Source organism: Lagopus muta, chromosome 6 (assembly GCF_023343835.1).
Source record: "Lagopus muta isolate bLagMut1 chromosome 6, bLagMut1 primary, whole genome shotgun sequence".
Classification (NCBI taxonomy): Eukaryota; Metazoa; Chordata; class Aves; order Galliformes; family Phasianidae; genus Lagopus; species Lagopus muta.
In genome coordinates this window covers 47,208,295-47,236,025 of record NC_064438.1, presented here as the reverse complement: position 1 = coordinate 47,236,025, position 27,731 = coordinate 47,208,295, and the positions used below count along the sequence as shown (strand labels likewise).

Here is a 27,731-nt window from a genome sequence, read left to right as displayed (position 1 = left end):
AAAAGTTTTCTTGCCTTTTGCAGTCACTGCTTGATTTGGCAGAAAATGCCAGCTCTGGATCATTAGAAGCAGCTCCCAAACATGTTTTATGATGCAGTAGTTTAGTGGGTATCCTGCAAAGAACATTTGCGTTCTGTTTGCTTTTAAACCAGACTACAAATCCCCTAGGCATTCATAGTTTGTGCAATCCCACGTGAGACAGTAGTGGCAGGGGAGAAAATGAAACAAGAGAATTGAGTCTGACATAGTCCTTTAAACAGGGTTGCTCACTTGACCGGAGTATTTGCCATCTGACTGTGGCATCACGTGTAGAAAAAGGTCTCAATTCCATTTCCCTGGATGTTTTTTGTATGTTTTTGTCCTAGTTTATTTTAAACATAAGTAGATTTGGTCACATGGAGAATAGTGGAAGATAAGTGCACACAGCACAAAACATCTGTCTCATATCTAGAGAAAGACTTTAGAAACATATGTGTTTGTACAAAGTAGATTGCAAAACCCTCCTGATCCTGATCATGTACATGGCACTGATTTTTGCTCAGGCAAGCATGAAACTGTAGTATGAACATTTTTCTCTAATACAGATCAGTGGAAGTGGTATCATCAGATGGTCAATAGGAACTTTCCCTGGAGGGGTGAATATAATTTTACCTCAACCCAGGCTCAGTCGAGTCAACTGGAAGAATCTGAAAGGGAGTACGCCTATGTGTGACCTGGGAGAGCTCAGCAGAGATTACAGATGTTCTTGTTCTATGGAGCACATGAATGTGGAAGGCAGGAGGGAGCCAGAGTGATGGCATGGTGAATATTGCTGCATTTTTCATAGTTACAAAATATGTTAAATTGGAAGGTCCTAACACAGCTTTAGTTATCAATCATGTATTATCTTCATTATTTTGCTATTTATACTCCATAAAACTTTGTAAAGTTAAAATGTTGATAGTTTTGCTGAAATCCATCATTATAGTTTCGATTTACATTTTTGTGTCTGAGAGTCACCAGTGACTTGTAACTCAGCTCTGCTATCACTAAATGATGCTTTAGCGAATTGCCTGTACTGTAACATAGCAACTTATTTTTCCAGTCTTCACTATTTTCAGCCTATCCCTTTATCTATCTCTTATTGCAGTTAGATTCTGAGTGTCTGATACTCTTCTGTGGATTTTAGCCTGATAACAACCCTGTCAGGTAGGACGTATTCTTCTCCATTTTTATAGAAATAAGGAAAACTGAGCCTTGCCCATGGTCACCAAGGAAGTCTTGGGGTCAGCTGAGCATTGGATGCAGGCCTTTCGGGATCTGGATGTGGTGACATATATACAAGATTAGATTCACTATTCAGGCTGTGCAGCAAATGCAAATAACCTCAGTTTTTGGACATGATTGACTTCAACTATTTGCAGTGGTTGTGCCTTAGTTCCTTCTTGTTTTCATATGCAGTTCCAAAAACTATTTAAGCATTAAATGGATTACCTGAGTTAAACAAAAATTGAATTTTTGATAGGGGTTACTTTTTAAAGCCATATCATTTCATTTCCATAACATCATATTTCAAAATTAATGTGTGTGTTTACTGAGAATAAAAGAAAACTACTCTGTATTTACAGCATTTCTGTGAGACATAAGGAGATATGTAATGAGCCTGGAAAGGCATTCCGAGCTTACGTAACAGTGATGAAAAAAAAATTTCAGTGATATCACACAAAATGATGAAAACCATGTTTTGTATTTAAGACTGGAGTGATGTTTAAGAATTCAAACGGCTGGTTTTGGCAGACGTCTAATTGTAATACTGTAGCATTGCTGCAGGCAATTTTCTTTGATTTAATTAGATGAACTGTGGTATTTTTTCTTTTTGCAAAAAGGCTTTATTATGTAGAAATGAAATATGTATAAATTTAATTTTTAATCTTGTCACTACAGAGTATGCAGGAGTGAGCTGATTCTTTTAATTTATCCTCTTTGTTTAAGAAAAAAAAATTAAATTAATCTTATCACAAATGTTTATGAGTAATTGATTTGAGTTTTGCACTCCAGTCAGAAGTGATAGAGTTAAGATTGCTCTGTGTTTCTGAATTGAGTGTACTGCAACCATCTTTCTGTGCTAAACACAAACAATTTGAGGTCTCAATTACATTATTTTTCCTCTAGACTACGATAACATTACCATTAATATCAGAGTTTGGATTATGAAATAGATCAATCCAAAAGATATATTTTGCATTTTTCCTTCGTGGATTTTTTTAATATAGTTGTCTGTTAAGTTTAACTCCAAAAAGTAAATGATCACCAAAAATTTAATACGTATTTCATGCTTTTATTTTCTTTTATGGGCCAGCTCCAGAGGATATCATTTTGAGTAAATTGAAAGCCAATATAATTGTAAGTATCCAACACCACTCACAGAGTCTATGCCATCAGTTTTCAGACAAATCTTTCCCATTGATGCAAATCAGTTGGCCATATCATTTTCCCAAATCTGACTGTAATCTTGCAATGTCCAATATCTAGACCATTTATTAAATTTTTAAAAATGTATTGATGTGAAGTATCTTCAAAATTCTGTAGAAGCATCTTTGTACTTCTTTGTAGGAGCTAGCCAAAATTTGAAAGCCTAGGTTCATGGAATCTAACGAAAAATTTCCACAGACTTCTTTGGAACATAACATTTTGCGCTCTGTAAAATGTCTGATTCATGATATTTTGAAAGAAATCAGGAGGTTTACCTTACCAATAAATCAGTCACTGCTGGTTTCAGAGCTGAGTTTGAGGGCATTACCTTGCATTAAGCTATAGCTTTTATCCATGATGCCTAATATTTTTTATTGATCTGACAAAGATGTTTTTTCAGTAGTGATGGGGATGATGAGAGAGTCAATTCAATTATTATCTATTGTCAAATTGCTGCAGTAAGGATATGAGAGTGCTTGCATCTTTTCTTATCATTATTATTTGTCATCGAAAAGTGTTGATGTACAGCTTATTCAGGTTTCTTTAGGTTAGATTTGTTCTCAGATGGTTAAACAAGTGAGGTGTTTTTTTTTTTCTTGAAATGCATCTATTAAAAAGAGTGAATATTAGGATACAACCATCATTTTAAATGGTGGAGTTTCCAGTGACCCTCAACTGTTCACAAAACAAGGGTGCACTAGGCATTTTTAAATATTTATATTTAAAATTTATATTATATTGACTAAGTTTAATCTATTAAAATAGATCGAAAACATAGCTCTCCAAAAGAAATCATATATATGTCAGTACTTATTTAATTAAAAATTTCAGGTTTGCTTGAAATGACAATATTATTTTGCCTTTATAGCTTAAATCAAAGACATCACAGAAATTCAAACTTCTAATTCTGGGTAGTCAAATCAAAAACTTTTTAATTCTTTTCAGATTTGTTTTGCATTTGTTATTTCATTTAGTGGGGTTTTGAAAAGTGAACGAGTAAAATTTTTATGATTATCTGTCTGCTTTTTAAAATTATTATTTTTTCTCTTTGCTGTCGTTTAATTAAATATTAGATGTATTCCCAGAAATGAACTGCCAAATTCCATATTTTTAATGTCTACATAGTACCAGTCTACATACTATCAGTCAGTCTGATTTCCACATGTGTCTGTGATTCAGTGGGGAACATGTTTGACTCTTTTAACCCAAAACACAAATTATGGGACTAGGTTCTTCACTAGCATAAAGTATTTTCAGAATCTGTCTTCTGCTGAAAATAGCAATCAATGTTTCCAGATTGCTAAACAGCATTCAGCTATTTATCTATTTATTTATTTATTTATTACCAGACAGATCCCAGTAGAAAGAAAAAAAACAAGAGGTGATTTTCTGAGCTAGTAACATGTTTCTTTGTAGAAGGGAACGTCTCATCATCTTTTTAAGCCGGCTTTCCCATTCGTTTGCTTTCTCTGCTGCTTGGTTTAGCACAGACTGTGGGGACTGTAGTAAAACAACATTTTAAAAAATTAGTACGGGGGAGAGTGAATCAGGACTGATTTTTTTCTGGGATAGCTGCAGCTCTTCCAAAGGAGAATTCAGCTTTTTTTTTTTTTTTTTAATTTCAAAAATAATCAAAACCACACTGATAGTATAGATAGTTTGACTATGCGTTGATATGAACTGAGTTCTGAATCTTAACCACTAGTATAGGTGGTGTATATGTTATAATCTGCCATGCTGAGGGATTGGAAAGAGTAATTATTGTTTGCAAAGCTCTTTGAGTTCCTCAGAAGAAGGATGCTATAAAAGTGCAAAATACTGTTATTATTATTACAAACTTCTAAATGCCAAAAAACTAGGCAGTAATAATAGAAGTGCTGAAACAACTTTAACAATAGTGATGTGAACACATTAAGTTGTAATAAAGCCAGAGTCAACTAAATCAATCAAGTAGGCCTTGCAAACTGCTTGTTAGGACAAAATTGCATCTTTTCTAAAATAAATACAAGAGCAGATTCTCAGCTGGTGTAAATTAGCCCAGCTCCACTGGAGTCACAGAGACTTGGATTTAAAATGAGAGTTGCAGTTGTTTTTTTTTCTTTCTTTTTCTTGGTGCCATAGTTCATCTGTGCATGTGTGTCTGTGTGTGTCAATGTGTGCGTGTTTGGATGTGCATACTGTAGAAATACCAATGCTGACAAAATTTATATCAACTTCATATGGGACAAAAGCCAAAATGATGAAAACTAAGCTTCTCAGTTTCATTTCAAACAGGAAAAGCCTTTTGAGTTGCTACAGGTAAAGGTCTGAAATTGTTTCTTTTTGTATGACTTGTATTTGTGGAGAATCTTTCTACATCAGTATATGTGGGTGTTATGTCAGAAGAGAGGATGTTTTTGTAAGGCGGAAGAGGGACTATGAGAAAGTAGGTTTAATTGTGTAGAAGTCAGAGTCAGACACTACTTTCTACTTTTATCCTCTTTTAATTGACTCTTGCCTTATATGATTATCAATAAAATACTTATCCAGCAAATTTGCATGATGAATAAGTAAATTGATTTTACAGATCTGAATTTTCAAAATACTTCAAAGCAGTTTAAGTACTTTTCAGTTGTTTAAAAACTGTTTCAAAACCTGCATAACTCTTGCTTTTTAAAAGTACATCAGACAGTTAACATCACAATGCAACTGCATCAGATCTGTACGTCAAATTGTGATCCTTCGGAAAGATAGGAGATAGTACATAGAGTATATATGATTAAGTACATCTGAATGAATATCTTATTCCTATGATGAATGATCTTTTTTCTTGGAAGCAAAATATTTTTTACGTGACTAGACAATGATGTCAGCCAAACTTATGCAGAGAAGAGGAGCAGGCAAAGTATGGGAATCTGAGGCTTGGTACTTGATATGAACAGTCTCTCATCACTAGATATGGACCAGGGTTAAAAGAAAAATGTGGAGGGGAAGTAAAAGTCCAAGTATTTTGAACTGTGATTCTGTGACGGATGTGGTACCCCTCCAAATCCAAGCAGATGGTTCAGATCTGTGTTTGAACATTGCATCTTGGGACCATGCTTAGTTCTAAGAGACTTATTATAATTTATTATTAATAGGAGTAATGATTGATATTGTTGCATTATTTAACAATTGCACTACTTTCATTATTTAATAATAATTATTATTTGCACATGCAGATTAGGTAGTTAAGATTCTTTGCCATAAGAAATGCAAATATAGATTAATGAGTGATTCATAGCAAGTAACATAATTCGATAACTTTTTCCCCTGCATTTAAGCATCATTTAATTTAAGTGATCCTCAGTATTATCACAGTATGCTCAATTGTTCAGTAGTGAAATCACCAATAAAATCACAAAGAATTGTTCCTCTGTCCTCATTAGTGGAGCATAGCTTACACAATGCTTATTTGTTCTTTGTCTGCCTTGACAGTTAAGACTGTAATCCCTTCAGATCGAGAACTTTGTTCTAGTCAATCTCTGTATAATGCCCCACAAAATGATGCCTTGGGCTCTCTTAAATAATCAGATTTCTAATACACGTCGGTAACAAAAATCAAACTTCTGCTGAAAATATTTCAGGAAACTAAATATTGATAAATGAATTCTAGAAACATTTGAGAAAGCCTCTGGAAAACTATTTTCTGTAAATATACATAGTGAGTATTGAACATAATTGCTATTCCTTGAGTAAAAGAGAGAGAAAAAAAGGATCACAAGTGTGGTCAACATTTATTTTTTTATTAATATTCATATAAATATTTAGATAATATTATATGCATAAAGCTTTTTGAATTATATGTAAGCTCTAATTATCTTCTTGGTACTTACTGTGGTGATATTTTCATCTCATGGATAGCACTGTGACTTCTAATACATTTTTAAAAAATTCTGTGATGGATATAGATTTATATAACACACTAATTCTTTCTCTTCCATCATCTTTACTTGTAAGTATCATCACTACAGACAACTATGCTATCTGTTAAAAATTTCTTAAGTTCTTCTAGGATTAGAATTTTTCAGAAGCCTGAAAAACAAGACAAGTCCATCCAACTTTGATTATCTTTTATGATGTAGGCCTAAATTTGGGATGCAGAATTAATCTGTAGTTGTCCTGCATTATTTGCTGAGGAAAAATCCCCAATAAACAGCAGTGATAGTATTTTGAAAATGTTCTGCTTATACAGAAGCTTTCTATTTGGGCAAACACTGCGCAGTAAATAATTAGAGTGACCATTCTTGTTTCTCTAAGCAAAATTTTAGGCACTAGGAACCTTTTAATTAAGTCAACGCTGTTCTTTGCTTAAGTTTTTTTGGGTGTATTTTTCCTCAGGAAAGTGAGATATCAAACAACCATGATTTTCTTTCTTTTTGTCTTCACCAGTTCTTCAAATTTGTACTCCTTAATAAGACTGTGCTCCCCTTTTAAAGATTGTAATGCAATTTTTAAAATTATTTTTTATAGCCTATGTCACCACTGCTACCATCAAGATTCCTCTTTCAATAAGATGCTGATTGGATGAATATGGCTTCCAGTAACTCAGCCTTTGTTTTGTAAAAACATTATTACAACATTGTATAACACTTTAGAAATGTTTCAAATTTAGGCTGGCGTGGTGACTTAGCAGACTAGGGGGCTAACATATGGAGTCTGCTACACACTAGAGACTGTGGTTTTATTGCTGGCACCAACAGTCAAGTCAGGATTAGCAACCATGGTATTTTCAGCAAGATTTGAGATTACAGGGCCTCAGGTGTGGTTACCTAACCCTTGCCAGAATAAGAGAAATAGTGATGAGTGAAAACAAAGATGGATTTGGTATAGTGGGAGGGACACTTTTGCTATAATAGCTACATTTTTCTTAGGATTAAATCATTTCCTTTGTTTTCCATTCAAATAATCAAGTAGTACAAAATTCAAAACATACCCCAAATGGTAGCTCTTGCTGGGTACAGAGCCATCCTTCAGGACAGTGACCCTGAGTGGGATGCCACTGGCACCTCTACTTGTCTTCTGCTGCAGCTGTGAATGTGCCAGACACTGAAAAACAAAATGAGAAGTGAGAACACAAGCAAACAAACAAAAAGATTCCTTTTCATATGGACTCACAGCGCGGGCAGGATCCCAAGCAAGATGTCTCTCATCTCAGCCCTGTCTCTGCTGCTGAAAAGTAGAGAAAAAGAGGAAGAACTTTCTTGGGAAAGACAGGCTTGCTGAAAGTAGGAATGATACGCTTTAGGTGTTGATTATGGTGTAATAACTAGTGGGGTGATTTCATTAGAAAGTAAAAGAATGCATCTGTAGGAGAAAGCGAATCCCATTAAAGAGCTGCACAAAGCCTTCTTTTTATTTAATGGTGGAAGTACAAAGTGACAATATCAGACAAAAATAAAATAAGAGGGAGAACACATTCTCTATCTTAAAAAAAAAAAAAAAAAAAAAAAAGAAGTGGCAGTAAAAGCCAATAAAGTCCTTTATTTGAATGCCATTAGTGGGTTTGGCAGCCATCCGCGCCATCTACTTCAGAGGAGCACTGCACAGATTAAGAGAGGCTGGATGCTAATTTGCACATATGGAAATGCTTTTTCTCGCCGTTCCGATGGCTCTGTTGTGGACAGATGGAATTAGTGAGCACTCCAAAGCCGTGAAGGCAAACACATAAAAAAAATAAAAGCCCCCTCTCCTTCTTCCTTCTTTCTCTCTTTCTTTCTTTCATGAGAAACTTCAGACTTGAAATAAATAACATTAGCAGACCGCTTTCCCTGGCATTAACAAGCCATTTTATCATATTTCAATTGCAAATCATTTTTTAACCAGGAGTTATAGTCATCTTAGCTAGAACCAAGTGTGCCAAAAAGGATTGGCAAATTAAGGACAATCTTCAGACAAATTTGGCCTTACATGCTGTATATAAATCCCTCTCCACTTTAGATTATGCCTTGCAACACTCCCTTTCCTGACACTGTTCAGTAACTATGAATCATATTTTCTCTTTCCAGTCCTTACACTTGTTGTACAAGCTACACTTTCACTTATGATCAGAGTGTTTCTTAGTGGCACGTGGGGCAGAAGGCGGCCTTAGGGGTGGAAGATGATGATAAAACATCTCCTGGTCAAGACCAAAATTCAGCTCCTGCTTTTCAAACAATACAAACCCACTTCACTTGTCTGCCTTTGGACTATTGGATACTCTGTGAAGAATTTGCAGGCAGGATGTGGATGTAATAGAGCAGCCTGGACTGTTGCCCAGGAAGGAAGGTGTAGGAATTCTTCCTTGGGCTTTCCCCTGGGCAGCATTGCTCCCCACTGACTCTGAAATGGGGCTATGCCATCAACATGATTAAAATACCATAAAAAGGATTAATCCAAGGAGACAAGGATCACTTTTATCTTGCTAATTTACAAGGGGAATTTCATATGCACCTTATCTATTGGCAGTCAAACAAAGCAGATGCATCATTCTTTAAGGCAGCCGAAAGTCAATGACCTTTGTTGCCAAATGTCTGTCTAGCTATTTTTTTCAATTTCTTTGAAATCAGCTGGCACCAGCACTTAGCACCCGACCACCCCCCAAAGTTTGGATGAAGTGAATGCCGGAAACTGAATCAAGATTCAAATATGGTAAATAGTACCTCTCCTTCTTTCAGCACTTGTCTGTGGCTCACTGCCACTCGCAAGAAGGTCTGTGCACAGTTCAGTCTCTCAGGGACAAATTCTGTTCTTCTTTAAGCTGCATAAATCCATTGAACGAGGCTAGATGCTCTCCTAACAAAAGGCAAAGGAGGGTTTTTGTAACCAGCACCTGACTGTGACCTTTCTATTACAACGTGGTGAGCAGCTCAAAGGGAAATTGGTGTCCTAAAGATGACTTCTGTCTTGCTTTTTTCTTCTTCATTGTCTTCATCCAAGTTCTGAGACTGCCTCAGTGATCTTAATGGATTCACAGCTGAAAGCAGAGATGAAACGCACCATTTACTTGACTCTCACTAAAGGATCAGCTACGAAAAAGCATTTTGTCGCCAAGTGATTTTTTTTTTTAAGGGCAGTATTCTGAGCGTGTCTCTTTGGTGGCATCAATCACGGCTATCAAGCAAATTGGAAACATGTGCACTCCAGGCAGAGGAACAAAATGTTGCTTGTGATCAGTTCCACTTGGTTATTAGCTTTATTCTAAAGAACTTTGCAGTTTCTATAGAAGATGATACCAAAGAAGAGATGTAATGCTATCAAAAATGGTGACAGCACTTCTTCCTTTCTTCCTCCCTTTCTCTTCACCCCCCACCCTTCCCTCCCCAGTTCTTTCCCAAGTGCTCTGATGCCAGAGGCTGGAAGGATTTTGCTTCCAAAGAGCAGCATGTGTCTCTGGAGTGACAGATTCCTGACTGCTGCTCCAAGGCATTGTTCACAGTGAACAGCAAGGCTCTGACCTCTCCGATCGCACAGCTGAGAGAGGAGGGGAGCATGCTACTCTTACTTCTCTCTTTGTGCACAGCGCATCTAATGGGGACACACATTATACTGCTCTCTTCCTTTAAAGAACAAGGTCCAGTCTTGAATTCTCTGTTCAGGTTAAACCGTTACTGAGGTCTGTTGAAGCCAATATTCTTCAAGAGGTTCACTCCTTCTGTGCTTCAATGATGTGTAAAATGTATCTTGCTATTTGTATCAGAAAAAAATGTTGTATTTTTTCTCTCCACCTTGCCATACGCCTCTTTGCCCATTTTGCAGCAACAGAGCTCTGGTGCTATTCAACGATATTTTGGTGTATTGAGAGGAGTGTCATTGTTCTTCTTTTCTGTGACAGATATAAGGAGGAGGAACAGCTTATTAACTTTCCTTTCCCTATATAAATCTAGTTGCAAATGTATCTTTTAAATAACCCTTTACTTTATGACAGTTTTATCAGACAACTAAACTGAGATCTTATCTCATTCTGGATAAGGCATGATGATAGTGATTAGAATTCAGTACTGGAATCTAGGAAGTCAGAGGAAAAACTGCACTCTTTGCAATAAAGCTGGGATTTCACTCAAGTTCCTTTCCAGTTTGACAGTAACCCCCCCATTTCCCCACCAAATGTATTGGCATTTCCCAAATGATTTCAATGGCTTTGAAATTTAATCCCAACAGAAGAGATTTTAAATTGCTGCTATTATTCACAGATAGCAGGCCCTTAAAAAATCTGAGCTTCAAGGAATTGCATAAAAAATAAAAATGCATAATGATCATATAGACACAGTTGAGGATTGTGATATAAGATCCAATAAAGTATTTGTAAAAATTAATGCTTTGGGGAAATGCTGGTGAAGGTTCTTAAAGCTGGAAAGTTTCGTTTTTGCAGAGACTTTAAAGGAAATTTCATGGAAGTTTTTTTATTTATAAGAAAGTGTATATTTTCTGAAAGTTGAGCACAAGGCATTTTCAGAAAAAAAGCCCACAAAATTCTGTATGGGAGGATGAGGGAAGATGCATATTGAAAGAAAAATCCAACCCCAAACATTTGTATCAAGGTTTTTTGTTTTTGTTTTTGTTTTTTTCTATTACAGTTTTGTTTCTCTTTAGTTTTATTCACTTATTTATTTATTCATCTCAGAAAGTGCAAAAATGTTGATTTAGAATTCCTCCCAAAAACAAGACATGAGTAACAGAATGGTAACAGGCTTCAGCATCACCGCTCTGTTATGAGGGCTGCTACAAAAGTAATACACAGTAATCCTAACAAAGATGAAAACTCCATACTTGCTTTAGATATGCAAACAAATGCCAGTTTTGTCCTTGTTGGGGTAATACGTAGCGACACTGTTCTGAGATCAACAAACAGTACCTCCAGTTGAAGCTAATAATTGCTGTAAGACTCAGGGTGATGTTTCAAGTGTGACTGTCCTCTAAGCCTTAAGCAGGGAGGCTTTTTCCTTAACTAGGAAGCAGGCAAAATCACAACTTCATTATTCTTTTGACTTCTGATCAGTTTGATCGTGAGGTAGTCCTTCCTGAGAAGTGGGGCAAGGAGCCAAAGAACTTTGTCAAAAAGGATTGGATTTTTTTCCTGTAGGGATACATGAAATCATGCTCAGTATCCCACCTTCTGCTGACCCAGGACCAGCCTGCTGACACAGCACCAACCTTTCTAAAGAGAAAAGAGTTCAGCAGACACTCTCTGAACTGAATGATTCTTTCAAGGCCTTGTATACTAATTCTGTACTCTTTGCCTGTCTGTGAGTTCCTACTGAATAACTTCATTTGGATTTCTTTGTTTCTGGACACTTTGGGTGGTTTCTCAATTCCAGGCAGTTATTACAGCCAGAAACGTGGCCCTGTTGCAGGGTGCAGAAAATATGGTGTGTGCTGGCATAAGCTGATTCTTGTGCTCTTATCCAAGAGCTGATCCCAGCCAGCCTTTATTTGTGTATTTGAATTTATCTTCTGTTAATAATTTAAACCCATTACCCAGAACCAAGCAGTGTCACTTTCAAAGATGAGAGGACTGTGAACATTTGGCGTTCTGTCTGTCCACAGAAAGCAAACAATTAAAATGTTTTAAAAGAAGTCTAATTAGAAAGCTACATAAAAGTAATAGAGGAAGCATAAGTTGAAGGATCGTCTATTACAGAAATAGTGAAGGATTCTTGGAACTGTACTGACCATAAGCTCCTGTAAGCTACAATTTCAATACACAGTTTTAAGTAAATTCCCTTTTCAGCTTCACTTGTCCCACATGAAAGAAAAGCTAACTTTAACACAGCAGACGAGAGTCCTTAAAACGAAACAAGAGGAATTTTTTCTTTAAGTGAAACATCATGGGGCACATCAGAGTATTTAATAGTATTTTCCCTCCAGCTGTTTTTATTTATCTTTAAACTTCCAATAAAAGTTATGTTTTATTTCAAGAAGCAATCCATAATAAACTTTTCAGCTGATGGTAGTGGTTAGTGCCTGTGCCACCAACAGAGGTGATTAATTCTTTGGAGAAGAAACAAAAATGACTCTTTTCTATGTGGCACCTATCACAATGAATTTAAATGAGGGCATTTGGTTCCTACTACCAATTAACAGATTAGAGGAAACAATAATCTCATTCCATTGCTGTATGATAATGCTGGGAACTTGAGATGGGGTCAGTTTCTTACTGGAAGGCAAACTCAGAGCAATTCTTGGTCCAGTATATCATCATTATTATTCCACAGTAATGATATGCCTCCCTGGGCTGGGTAATGTGCAGGCATGGAGTGACGGACAGTTCTTGTCCTAAAAACATATTGCTTTTAGTCATTACGGACATACATATCCTATTAACTGTCAATCAAACCTTTGAATGGAACGAGATGTTTTGCATGTGCCAAACTAAGCATATGTTGAAATCCATACGGGATATGGGCCTATATAGGCATAGACCAAGGATGATGAATTTAACTACTGTTAGTACACAGTAAAACTACAAATTCTTTTCACTTTAAATAGAGATCACAAAAACAACGAGATTACACATAAAATCCTCTGCGAAGACATGACTTCATTCAGGCCTGAAGCCACAAAAACAACTCCTTTTCTGACCCCAGGTCTCCTTTTTTCGTCTTCAGCATGCTGTTATAGCATCCTGTCTACTCCCAAAGGTCTATCTCATGGCTTCATGGAAACTCCTCTTCCCTGTACTGAACTAGTGCAGATGGGCTGAGGCATTAATTCTGCTTTTGTCCAGCTGCTGACAAGAAGGAGGAAACTATTGAGACAAGCTCGATTAGAACCAGTGGCCTCCAGAGCTCACAGCACTGCCAGTTTCCATTGAAACAAAGCAGAATACTTACCCTGGTCAACACTCTCAATACTAACTTTGTTGTGGGTCTTTTTGGCCAGGCTCTGAGCCTATTGTTTGGTGGAGCAAATCTGATTTATGTCCGCAATGCTGAGCCTCTTCTGTATGGAGTTGCATACTAAAACCTCATTTTGATAGTTGACAGACTATGTTTAATTACTGACTGTGATACTTGTCCTTGGAATAGGAAGAGCCTCCAGGAAAACATTTTTTCAGGAAGGTTGTTGAGCTGGAATATTTGACCTCACTGTGGTTAGGATTGGGCCCACCATACAAATATTTGTACATTTATTTTTCAGTCTAACATTCATTCTGCACTGTAGAAAAAAAGACAGACCAGTTAATGGATCTCCTTACAACTGTTCTTCCATTATTCTCTTATGTGCAGAATAAGTATCACAGTTATTACCAGCCTGTATCATGCTCACATGCTCACTGTTTTATTTTACAAAAGTACATTAAAGAAAAAATATTAACATATGCCACTTGTTTATCTTCTTGCCATGTGAGATGTTTCTGAAGCTGAGTGCATTGTTTTAGATTTGCTAAGTTTACATCCATTAAAGTGCATGCTATAAAAGGTGAGGTTAATGACAAGCTTCTGATATTTCAAAAAGATATGCTGAGGAACCGAGGTTCATTCCAACACTTTGGACCAGTTTGCGCTAGTTTTCTGTGAAGTTCCCTGTTCTACAGAAATGACAAATGCATATTCTCCTTGTGGAGAATCCTGTCAGCCAGCGGCATGAAGTTGCCAAGGGCAGCCTGGGGACTGGTATTTCACTGATCTTTTAATAATAAGAGCATGGGCTTTGTGAATAAAGGCCTTCAGACTAGTGCAGAGTTCTTTAAGAAGCCAGTGGAGGGAGCAGAGGGATTAGAGGACTTGGGAAGGTCTGCAGGAGTTTGCGTTTCTAAAATGTACAGAAAGAGCCAAACTTTCCAAACTACTGAAACTTGCTGCCCTTGGATTTCTTAATTTCACTCAAAAATAATAGTTATTTTTTTCTCTAAATATAATAAGAAAACAATTATTCTGTGCCAGATAGCTATTTATTCCCAAGAGATGGGAAAAAAAAAGGCAATATACTGGAAAAAAGGCCATATCACATTCATTTTTAGGGAGGGTAGAAAGATGACCCAGGGTCACCTGTGCCATGAAAGATCATGGGATGTGTCTACCTGGAGGCTATGTTAAGGCACATGGAAGAAAGAAAAATGGTATGGGATAACCAGCATGGCTTCACCAAGGGCGAGTCCTGCCTGACCAAACTTGTTGCATTTTATGATGGTATATCTGCATCAGCAGACAAGGGAAGAGGCACTGATATCTTCTATCTGAACTTCAGTAAGGCCTTTGACATGGCCCCCCACAACATCCTTGTCTCCAAAATGGAAAGATATGGATTTTACAGGTGGACTGTTTGACAGACATGGAACTGATTACGAGATTGTACCCAGAGTGGTGCCAATGGCTCAGTGTCTAGATGGAGATCAGTGATGAGTGGTGTCCCCCAGTGGTCAGTGCTGGGACCAGTGTCTTTAACATCTTCATCAGTGACATCAACACTGGGATCGAATGCACCCTCAGAAAGACTGCAGATGACACCAAGCTGTGTCAGCATTCACTAGGGATGGATACCACTCAGAGACCTAGACAGTCTTGAGCAGTGGGGGCTCAAAACGACTACCAAAACTACTATCTTGAACTTCAAGAGGGCGGACTTTGACCTGCTCAGGACGCTTGTAGCACGGGTCCCTTGGGAGTTGCTCCTCAAGGGTAAAGGGGTCCAGGAAGCCTGGATGCTCCTCAAGGTGGAAATCTTAAAGGCGCAAAAACAGGCTGTCCCTGAATACTGTAAGGCGAGCCGTAGGGGGAGAAGACCGGTGTGGATGAGCCAGGAATTACTGTCAAGACTCAGGAAGAAAAAGAGAGTCTATGTCCTGTGGAAGAAGGGACAGGCTACTAGGGGAGATTACAAGGAAGTTGCAAAGGTATGCAGGGAGGAAGTCCGGAAGGCGAAAGCCCATCTCGAACTTAGATTGGCCACTGCAGTAAAGCAGAATAAGAAATCCTTTTACAAATATATCAATGACAAGAGAAAACCCAAGGATAATCTCTGTCCTTTAATTGATGCGGCAGGGAATGTGACCACAGATGACAAGGAGAAGGCTGAGGTCCTCAACGCCTTCTTTACATCTGCCCTTAATAGTCAGACCAGCTATCTTCAGGGCACTTTGTGCCCTGATCTGGATATCTGAGCTGACATGCAGCATATCTCCCCGGAGATCGAGGTGGAGACAGTTAGAGAGCTCCTCCTCCATCTGGACAGTCACAAGTCCATGGGACCGGATGGGCTTCATCCTAGGGTGCTGAGGGAGTTGGCGGGGGTGATCGCTAAACCGCTCTCGGCTATCTACCAGCGCTCCTGGTTGACTGGAGAGATTCCAGAGGATTGGAGGCTTGCTGATGTGACTCCCATCTACAAGAAGGGCCGTAAGGAGGATCCGGGGAACTACAGGCCTGTCAGCCTGACATCAGTGCCAGGGAAGGTCATGGAACAAATCCTCCTGGGAGAGATCACACAGCTTGTCCACGGGATCAGGCCCAGCCAGCATGGGTTCATGAAAGGCAGGTCGTGTTTGACCAACCTCATCTCCTTCTACGACTGGGTGACCAAACTGGTAGATGAGGGAAAGGCAGTTGATGTAGTCTACCTGGACTTCAGCAAAGCCTTTGACATGGTCTCACACGGTATCCTTCTGCGGAAACTGGCTACCCATGGCTTGGACAGTTGTACCCTCCGTTGGATAAGGAACTGGCTGGAGGGCCGTGCTCAACGGGTGGTGGTCAATGGAGTGAAGTCCAGCTGGAGACCTGTTACAAGTGGTGTCCCCCAGGGGTCGGTACTGGGGCCCATGCTGTTTAATATCTTCATTGATGATTTAGATGAAGGGATTGAGTGTACCCTGAGTAAGTTTGCAGATGACACCAAGTTGGGAGGCTGTGTCGATCTGCCTGAGGGCAGGGAGGCCCTGCAGAGGGATCTAGGTAAGCTGGATCGCTGGGCTGAGAAGAATGGGATGAGGTATAACAAGGCCAAGTGTCGGGTTCTGCACTTTGGCCACAACAACCCCAGGCAGCGTTACAGGCTTGGGGATGAGTGGTTGGATGATTGTGAAGAGGAAAGGGACCTGGGGGTGTTGGTTGATGCTCAGCTGAACATGAGCCGACAGTGTGCCCAAGTGGCCAAGAGGGCCAACGGCATCCTGGCCTGCATTAGAAATAGTGTGGCCAGCAGGAGCAGGGAGGTGATCATCCCCCTGTACTCAGCACTGGTGAGGCCGCACCTCGAGTACTGTGTTCAGTTTTGGGCCCCTCACTACAAGAAAGACATTGAGGCCCTGGAGCGTGTCCAGAGAAGGGCAACGAAACTGGTGAGGGGTCTGGAGTACAAGTCTTATGAGGAGAGGCTGAAGGAGCTGGGGTTGTTCAGTCTGGAGAAGGCTCAGGGGAGACCTCATTGCACTCTACAACTTCCTGAAGGGAGGTTGTGGTGCAAAAGGGTCTGGCCTCTTCTCCCAGGCAAATAGTAGGACCCGAGGAAATGGCAAGAAGTTATACCAGAGAAGGTTTAGGTTGGATATTAGGAGAAACTTTTTCTCTCAGAGGGTGGTCAGGCACTGGAATGGCCTGCCCAGGGAGGTGGTGGAGTCGCCGTCCCTGGTAGTGTTCAAGAGGCACCTGGATGAGGAGCTGCGAGAGATGGTTTAGTAGCTTGTGGCACTGATAGGAATGGGAGGGTGGTTGGACTAGATGATCTTGCAGGTTGTTTCCAACCTTGTGATTCTGTGATTCTGTAATTCTGTGGCTCTGGAAAGCTGCATGAGGTTCAAAAAATTCAAGTGCAAGGTCTTCCACCTGGGTCAAGGCAATCTCTGCTATCAGTACAAGCTGGGGGATGTAAGGATGCATCACAGCCCTACCAAGAAGGACCTGGGTGTACTGGTGGATGGCAAGTTGAATGTGAGTCAGCTGTGTGCCTTCACAGCCCAGAAAGCCAACTGTATCCTGGGCTGCATGAAAAGAAACAGAGACAGCAGGGTGAGGGAGGTGATCCTGTCCCTTTAGTCTGTGCTTCAGAGACCTCATTTGGAGTATTGCTTCTAGATGTGGAGTCCTCGGTACAGGAGAGATGTGGACTGTTCAGAGGAGGGCCACAAAAATTATCAAAGAGATGGAACATGTTGTCTATGATGACAGGCTGAGAGAGCTGGGGCTGTTCAGCATGGGAAGAGAAGGCTCTTGTGAGGCCTTTAAACATCCAGAGGACAAAGGGAAATGGTTTCAAACTAAAGGAAGGGAGATTTAGTTTGGATATAAAGATTTTTTGTAATAAGCGTGGTGAGGGGCTGAAACAGGTTGCCCAGAAAGATGGTGGATGCCCCATTCTTGCAGACATTCAAATTAAGACTGAACGGGGCTCTGAGCAATGCAATCTAGCTGTAGCTGTCCCTGTTCATTGTAGAGGAGTTGGACTAGATGTTCTTTAAAGGTTCCTTCCAACTCAAATGATTCTATCATTCTATGAACCAACATTCAGGTCACAGGGTGAAATCTGAACTCATTTGAACTTGGAAGTCATATTACTACAGATCTTAATTATGGTGATGGTTGTACAGCAGACCATTTATTCAACTGGGTGTTGGCCACAGGAACAGGTATATTCAAGTTACAATTCTAGGCTTCACTTTCATATATCACGCAATCTTCACAAATTATATATGTACAGATTTTCCAAAGAAAATTGTAATTTTTATTGGCCTTATGGCTGTCCACATCCATCTGTCCAAAATCAGGCATTACTAGAAGCATTGTTCTTTATTTGCCTGAATTCAAAAGCTTATTTAATAGAGTAAACTCACAGAAGATAATGAAAGTAAGTGCTTTTACTATGGGCTACCTTCAACTTTGAGATCGGGTTATTTTCTCATAGGCAGCTCACCAAGCCTAGCTTTTGTACATTTCTGATTATTCACTGTTGCTGATACTTAAAGATAACACTGCATAAAAATGTATCATATTTTTGCAGGAAGTACTTCACTGATTCACTGCCAAATCTGAAGTTGCTTTTATTTGTTTATTTTGGCAGCTGTATCTCTTCAAAAAGTTTTCTTCTGTATTTTAAAATGCTTAAGGGTATCCTTTTAATTAAATTGCTGTTTGGTGCACATGATATACCATTCTTTACTTTCTTAAAAGCAATATGTTGAGAAAAAAGCTCCCCATATGCACTGTGGATTCAATAGTAAGAAAAACATAGCAAAGTTCAATTTCTTTTTTCAAAAGTTTGTCTGTGCTCTGGCTTCCTATCATTATACTCTTACTTTCTATCTTTAGATTGTCCAATTCTAAAAAGTCAGGCCAATGCCCCATTAACTTGAATGGAATAAAATTGAGTCACATTTTTCTTACACTTAATCAGTACCCAAGGAAATGTAAGCCAAAAAAAAAAAAAATAATCACAGTTTGTACCAAGTGTTTAAACTTCCTCATAAATAGGAGCCTGTATTAAAAGATAACAAAAATATCCCTTAAAATGATATATTATTAGTTTTGTGGATATCTCGGTGTCATGCCCTCTACTCCCTTACACAAGATATGCTCTCTCCTTTGCTTTTGTGCAAGTGATCCTGTGCCTTCTCTCATTCCTTCTTGCTTATTTCCTTGATGTGTAGTTTAAGAATACTAAGGTAGAAAATTTGTTGAGTAATGCAGAGGTCACTTTTTTTACCTTTGCAGTTCTCAGACTTTTGAATGTGTGTTACAAAGTCAGTATGAATGCTAGGAGCCACAGAGGGATTTCTAATATTGATTGGTAAATCCAAACCATGGTATTTCTGACAAACTGTAACTCAAAGATAACTTGAAACAATAACTTACTTTGTGCTACTTATCTCCAATCACAGTGACTTCTGATTAATCCTGTCTATATTTCAGACCTAAATAATAGTCTATCACAAGCTAAAGAGAGTATTTGAAGTAAAGAGAGATCAAATAAGAGCTCATAAGGGGCTTGGTTGTGATTTTAACCATGGACCATGATTAAAGCTCCACATCCCTGTTATTGCATCAGTCCAAGATATTGTTTCATCCATTGTTTCCATGGGAACGTCCTGATGTGTGGCATTACCAGAAGGAGTTCAACCAGTGTAAAAGGTACTGGTTATTGGCACAACACTACAGCAATTCTGCATATAAATATAAAAAGAAAATCACTTATCTAACCTTAGCATGTAGGCAGACACAGGACAAGGGAATAGTTAGAATTTTAATTAAACTTCTTATGTACTCCCATTTCCATGTAAAAGGTATATAGCCAAAATGTTTAGTTGCATAACTCATTTGTTCAAAGAAATGAGTCTCTGGGAGTGCATTTTCCTCTTTAATCCTTGAGTTTAACATTAACCTGAGTGCTTAAATGAATTTGCTGATCACAGCTAAGGCTCACATAGACCTTATTCAACATCAGTTACACTCACCATTTGGCACCTGTAGCAGTGTCTGCTTAAAAGAATCTAACTTTAAAGCAGTACAGCAGTACACAGAGAGATTTCATTGCTCTTTCCAGATGAGTTTAGTTTCTACCTTGAAGTTAGGTTTAAAGTAAATACACACTGAACAGGAGACAGACTACAAGCTTTGCCTTCCCACTCTCTGGCTCACAAACAGAGAAATTTATGTTCCAAACTTTCATCTTTATGAACTCCTTACAATAAGAGTTTTGTGTTTGCTTAAACTATGTTGGTTTGGTTTTTTTTGTTTTGTTTTTTGTGTTTTTTTTTTTTTTTAATCATTTAAGTCAAAGGCTATCTCCCTATATAGTGCAGATGGCTTAAAAAATGACCTCTTGTTTAAATGGGATACGACAGTCTAATAGAATAGCTTCCAATCATCTATAGGGAAATCTGGCAGCACTGCATATGCTGAGTACAATGTCAATCAGACCGCAGCCAGAGTAAGGCTTAGCATAATTAATGGTCTCAAGTCCTTGATGAGCAAAGAAAAATTCTAGCTTAGTTAGGAAAAGAAAAAAATCAAGTGCAATTCTGAATTGTGGTAACAAGAGACAGACTGGAGCTGCCAACTCTGGATTCAGATAACTGGTTGGAGGGCTATTTAAATGTTTTAGTATATGCCAAACTCAATTAAGAAAGGAAAGGAGAAAAACATTATTATTATTAAATGAATGGAAGGTATTTTCCATATAATACTGTTATTTCCCAGAATGCTGTCTGTAGCAGCGGATTGACCTGGGAAAGTAGAGGCCAGAATTTTGAATCCTAGACCTTTTGAAGGTGTTTCTTAAAATAAAGATATAACTGCTTTTCAAACTTTCATAAGAATTCTGGATTTAATTGAATATGTGAATATGTGTTCTCACTGGAATATCAGGATTCTATTAATAATTTAGAAGCATATCTGCAAGTATTTAAGAAAGAACTTCATCTCTTCACAAATAAGCCAACAAATCCTGTGCATCTGATGCAAGGAAGCTGGACTCGGGTTTCTCTGTGGACTCAACTTGTCTAGGATTTCACTCATCACCTGATAATTGCATTATTTCTGTTCCCTCCACCAGACTCTTGAAAAACCAGCATGTAGTCACCCAGGTGGCACTGAAAAAGAAGTTTCCTCAGAAGGAAGGAAAAAACTAGGCTAAAATAAATGCTGACATAGAGGGTGCAATTCCAATGACATCAATGGAATCTTGTTTATTTACATCAAAAGAGAATTTGGAAAAACTTGCTGGCTTTGTCAGAAGCATGCTAAAAAAGTTTAAAGGTTGTCTAAAGACCCCATTTTAGCTTTGTTGATTACTCAATCTCTGCAGTCATTTATAGCTCCAATTCTACAAAGTAAGATAGATTATCCCTTAATTAGGCAATTTTATCCTTGTAACATCTTCAACTGTACTAGATCATCATTAAGGTTTTTTTTGCTTCTCCCCTTGCAACTTTCTTGAATCAGCTTTCATGTTTCTCTACTGTTTTCCCTGGTGAGCTGTTGATTCAGAGACCAATGAATGTTAGTAATACATCTATTTATGGCCTAATCATTATGAATATTTTAAAATATACTTCAGAAAATTATTTGCAGACTCAAAAATGTCTAATCTCTACAAATATTCAGAATATGTGTTTGGGAAGTTCATCTGTGATTGGAGAAAACTCTCTTTAAATCCCATATTACTCTTTGTGTGAAACTTATTAAGTAGAAGCATGAAACAGTATTGCATGTCACAGTTTCCAGAAACTAGGAGTTATGCACATTTTAGCAATTCTGCCTGCATAAGAAAAAAGTCTTAATGTTTAAGAAGAAATTAAGCTAATGGTCCTATATGTGTACCATGATATGATGTAAAGCTTATAAATCCTCATAGGCATATGGAGATTACCACAAGTCATTGTGACTAAAAAGAAGTATTTTGCCATGTTTTTAATGAAAAAAAAATGTTCTATGTGACTCTTCCTCATCTCATAATATGATGTACAGTATGCAAATTCTCAATGAAATGTAAAAATCAGCCATTTCCCCTGTTACTCCCCTATGTTAAGTATAGCAACATTCATGAACAATAAGTGTTCATAAGTGTAATAATTAACAACAAAAATAAGATGCAAATGGGAAATGGAATTAAACTAAAAGAGGAAAGATTTATGTTAGATGTTAGTAAGAATGTTTTTATTTAGGGGGAGGTGAGGTACAGGCCACCCAGAGAGCTTGTGGATGCAGGTCTCTGGAGGTCACAGTCAGGGCAGCCTGATCTGGTGACTGGAAACCCTGCTTATTTCAGGTGGTTGGAACTAGATGGTCTTCAGGATCCCCTTCAACCTGAGTCATTCCATGATTCTATAATATAGTCAATTCTCCATTGCCAGATAATCAAAACTTTCTCTTAGTCTTAATCAAGAATTTTTATGAAATTTGAAATCACTACTAGACACAGCTTCATCCACTATCAATAGAGTAAGAGATTTTAAAAGTTAAATCTTTAACACCCCAACTCAAAAAAAAATGTTTTCTTCTACTGCAAGGAAATGAGCCAATTGGAACTGTTGGAACTGCCATTGCAATGTCTTTTGGTGGAGGTTAAGCAATCGTCTGTTGAGCAGACTTCACCACGCCGATCCTGCCTTGAGATAAGAGGAAAGGCTACATCAGTATTTGAATTCCTTCCCATGCTTCTTTTCCAAGATTAAATGATTCAATTCAAAACCATTACTCTTAAGACAAAAGGCAGGTGAGTGAATTTCTCTATCTTAGATGACAAATTCGTGGCCAATTTGCAAGACAGGGTACACATTTACAATAGATTGTTGTTGTTATTGTTGGTATCAGTTTGTCTCATGGGCCTGATTTGTCAGCCTGGTTGACAACTAATATGTTCTGGGAGCCATGTTAGCATCTCTAGCCAAAAAAAAAATTAATAATAATAACAATAAAAAAAACTGTGGGGAGAGCACCTTTGAAAAGTCTAGCCAAAATGACACGAACAATATAAATGGGTAAGACTCAGTCTCTTGTTTCCAAGTTAATGAGAAATAGAAGGATTTTGATCTGGAATTCTTGTCTTTGACAACTAACATTCTCCAAACTGTTAGCAGTATTGGGAAGACATTTCAGTGACGAATGAGCAGAAGAGAAAATATGCATACCCCTAAATTGCTTGGAACTTTAAAAAAAAAAAAAAAAAAAAAAATCCCTTTGAGGTGCTGGAGGAAAGCCATTGATGTGTCTAGGATAGGCAACCATGGAGGGCAGCAATATTTTGGTGACAAAACTCTGTTTTATGCCCAAGCAAGCAAACTTGTGCTTGGAAGGCATAGAAATTCCCCTGTTTCCCCAGGGCACCAAAACCTCTGAAGCCAACACTCAATTTGTGGCAAAAATCTGCAGATGGCTCTGCATGAGGAATGTGTACATCTGGTTTATGGCTTTCTGGCTTTGTGTTGGCAACTCAGTTAACTAGATAGCTTGTTGATGGTAGAGACACAAAAGCAATATCCACAGATGCTAATAACCTCCCCCTCGGTGGGATAGCATTTGAACTCAAATCAGTGAGCGTGTTCCTTACCTTGATAAAGATTTACTGCTACTTTGTGTTTTCCCTTCAAGTGGAGAGTACTTTGAAATAGGTTTGTCAGCTTTCTGGCATAAGGTTATTCATTACTGCCACTTTTGTCTGCTTCTAATAGAGTCATGAGTATCTTGAGGTAGATAAAGTCTAGTCTGACCTGGCCAAAATGCTAAATCTCTGAATCCAGGAGACAATAGCAACATTTCAAAGTTTATTCCTATTTATTTATTTATTTTATTATGTGCTGGTTTAGAAACTTTATTTTGGAAAGTGTGGAAATATTACATCAAAGCTAATTTTATATTTCTATATTCTTTTTATATTGTATCGACACATGCCAAAAATAGGCATGCATAATCTACTGACAGATTATAATATGGCATTGGTTAAAAAGTTCTATGACTTTATGTTTGTTCATTGTTTTTGTAACAAAACACAAACTTGTAAAATTTGGGATCATGCAGAATGTTTCAATCAGTACTAAGTAGCATCTGTCCTAAAGTCTAAAAATAATTTGTTTAAACATTCTCTGCTTTTACAGGAAACCTAATAATAACCATATAGCTTTGGGGGGAAAAAAATGTCACTTGCTTTAAAAACATATTTCTAACAAAATGTTCTGTATTAAAATGTTTTATATATCATAATCTAATCAGAATAGCTCTGTAACTGACTGAAAAAAGCGTACTCAAACTAGGTTGCCAAAAGTAATACTTGTTACTGGACATGCTCAGTCTCTCTGACAACTTTCAATTCAAACCTTCTAGGTTACTGGTTGAACACTCATGGATGTAGTCCTTAAACTGAGTTTTTGAAGCAGAAGTTATTTCAGTCCATGGAAGCCTTTCCACCAACGGTAACATCTGTTAAACCTGGCCATGACTAAAGGTGACTTAAAACCTTCATACAAAGGTTTTATTGATGACAGAAGACAGACCTGTTGCAGCTTAGCTGGACTGCTAATTCCTGCTAGGATGCAACTTAGTTTCATATCTTACAAATGGATTTCTTACTGCCAAGCTATGAATTTGGTGATTGAACAAAAGAAGGAATATTGGAGATCCTCTGCCATACCATGTGAATAATCACAGCTCTGTGGAACATATTTGCTAAAAGTAAATAGGCAGAGATAACAGGGTGTTCTATATTGGACTTAGACACGTGCAGATAATTGCTCAGGAAATGACACTTAACTGTAAGAGTGTACGAATGCATGTGTGCATGTGCACACATGTGCTAGTAGAGAAAGAGATACACATCTGCACTGTAACAAAAATTTGCTGGTAAAAAAAGAAGTGCTTGGATATAGTATACAGAACAAAATAAAAATGCATAAAAATAATTCCTCAGGAATATAACATAAATTTAACAATTTGTCTGTGAATAATTTAATTTGCAGTTTTAAGCCCTTAGAGTTATGGTCTATTTATAATTGGAGCCACAGTCTGCATGTATTTTAAATGCAAAGAGAGGTTCCAACCAACAGTCAAGTTATTATATTACTCGAGAGTTTAATTAATAACACACTAATTGTAGAAGCCAACATCAAGAGCCACACCATATTGTTTCCATTACATTTTGAAACTGTTTGAAGTGATTTTGTAATTAAAAAAAAATGAACTTCTGAGTAAAGTGTTATCTTCACATGAAGACATCATTTACTCTATGAGTTCTCCTGCTTCCCAGGCTGTGGGATTCTTCACCAGGTTGAGTAGCAGAGCCTGCTTTTAGATCTGAATAGCATTGCACTCTCTCACACTTAGAGGGAAAGAAGAACAACTCAGTCCAAAGGCTTTTGTTAGACTTCGTCTGAGCTCCTGCAGTAGTACTGTTTAGTGACATAATATCATTAAAAATATAAATGATTCAATGTAAGAAAATTCATGTAAAAGTAAACATAAATAGTATCTCCTGAGAAAATGCATGCCGTAAATTGGATTTTGCCTGTGATTTAGAGATGATAGATACATTTAGTTCTAAAACACTGACTCTAGATATACTTCCTCCACGGGTATTCATTCCAATTGGTTCTAATCAAATACATAGGGATTTCAAAAGCTGATCAGTGCTCTACAAACTCACAATAGGTACATTTTTCATACTTACCAGTAAACCTGAAACACAGCAGGGTTCCAGGACAAGGGCAGAGAGGGACATGGCCCTCTTTCCACCCACAGACTTCTGCCTCTTTGGGGACCTTTTCCTCTTCCACCCAGCACCTAGGAGACAATCAGCAGTTTTGTTAACAAGGCACTGATTGGTATGTAGGATAGAGATTGTGAGATACCCTCCTTGAAGTTTTCTCTTATGGTAATGCTCAAGACAAATGATTTTCCTGCTTCTGTCCTTTTGCTCCCCTCTCCTCAACAACCCTACTGTGTAACAGCAGGATTTTGCCCTAAGCTGTTGTGCTGACTCCAGAATTTTCAAACTTATAAACTCTTTGTAAATTGATAATCTATTCCTCCCCCTCCCCTGCATTTCAAAATAAGCAACCTACTGATGTAGTGAGATCTTAAGAGCAATTAACATTGCATATTCATAGCAAAATAAAATAATAAAAATAATACATATATTCTACTTCTGTCTATAATACAACAGGAACATGATTAAAGAATTTGAAATTGCAAATATTATTGAAAAGATTAATACATAAATATTTCTCATACCAGATTAGGAAACAACAAATTCATTTACACTATGCATACACACCCACTAATAAGATTAAAAAATCTAGTAATGCAACAGACAGAAACCTACAGATCTAAGTTATGTCAGCAGAAGTGCAATAATTCTAAGTCTCCTTCAATAAATGTTGATGTTCTATTATACCATTTTAACCATCTCAAAACGATAACATTTTCTGTACCTTTAGTGAGTTGATGTTCCACAATCATATGGTGATTTATGTGTGAAATCTTAAAAAATAAATTAAAAAAAAAAACACTTATTTCACTGTTTCCATAGGCATGTCAGGTTATCATTTACATGAGAAAAGAGAGAGCCAAGTGGGAACTGATCGTTAACAGGGGGTTATTATCTGAGGTTTCCTCTTGATGAAGGATGCAGCTGAATTTGTGTTTTGTTTACCTAAACATTAACACGTGTCATTTAAAAACCAAGTACAGTTTGGCTGGCTTCTCCACTTAGCAGTTTACCATAAAATATTTCTTAAGCCCACTCAGTTTGAAAGTCCTCACTGTTCATCAAAAGCCAGATGAAAGAAATGTACTTCTGCAGTATGTGTGCCACAGGACTTTTTGTCAACAATAGGAGCAAAATGGAAATGTGTCTCCTTTAAGACATATTTTCACAGCAGGTGAAGGACATATTGGATAGATCGAAAGTTAAATTCAAAACATAATATGTTAGCAGGAGTTCTATACATATACACATACATATATTAATATGTACATAACATGTACACAGGAGTTCTATATATATACAATGTATATATACATGTACATTCCACAGAAGATCTGGTTCATTAATAAACCAGAGGTGGAAATGAACAGAGGAAAAGGCCCATGAAGAGGCTACAGAAAAGAGGGACCCAGTATGATGTGTGGTGCAAGAAAGAGATAATATGTTCCTTTTCATCAGCACTCTTCCTCCTTTTACCAAGTGAGGCTATAGAGGTCCAGCAATAGTCTGGTTAAGACTGGAAACTGAGAATTATTAAATAATTTTACTTTTATAAGATGAATAAGTTTATAAGCTTCTTACCTTATAAAATGAATACATAAGGAAATATACATATTTCCCAGATATTTTAATGAACTTGGAGCCTAATTAGACCTCATTTAATGCATCCTCCTGCATAAACCAGGGCAGCAGGCATCACATGGCTGAAATCTGAGATATTCTTGCCCATAGCACTGAGGCCTTCCATATTCTAGATACAGAATCTATCACTGATGAGCCTCCCTCTCTTAGTGTCAAAACATCACTGCTTGTTTCATGCAGTGGCAATGACCCTGATGGAGATTGAGGATCTCCTAATGAAGCTTCAGTCTGTCCGGGCATCCCGCACCTGAGGCAGGATTATCCTAATTCTAATCCAGGTTTAGTAACAGAGAAAGCCTTCAGGGCACCAGCTGTAAAACTGTGATTCAGATCTCTCTGTTGGGGCTGTCCTGTTTGCAGCAAAACCCTGCAAGAAGGGAGGGGGTTGATTCAGAGGGCAACACAAATCTTTTGTGCCAGGCTATTCCTTCCCGAGTCTCGCCCACAGTGGCAGAGACTCCATTCTGGCAGACTCTTCAAAAGTCTGGAAAGATACAGCGTTCACTAGAATTCCC

The 27,731-nt window shown here is 38.0% G+C and overlaps 1 long non-coding RNA gene across 1 annotated transcript; it reads left to right on the top strand.

Moving 5' to 3' along the window:
• The first annotated feature begins 1,152 nt into the window (after nt 1–1,152).
• Nucleotides 1,153–24,307, top strand: LOC125695218 (uncharacterized). The gene is made up of 4 exons (XR_007377874.1): nt 1,153–1,188; nt 2,339–2,382; nt 22,388–22,593; nt 24,198–24,307. It is a non-coding gene; the product is annotated as an uncharacterized LOC125695218 (long non-coding RNA).
• Nucleotides 24,308–27,731: the final 3,424 nt, after the last annotated feature.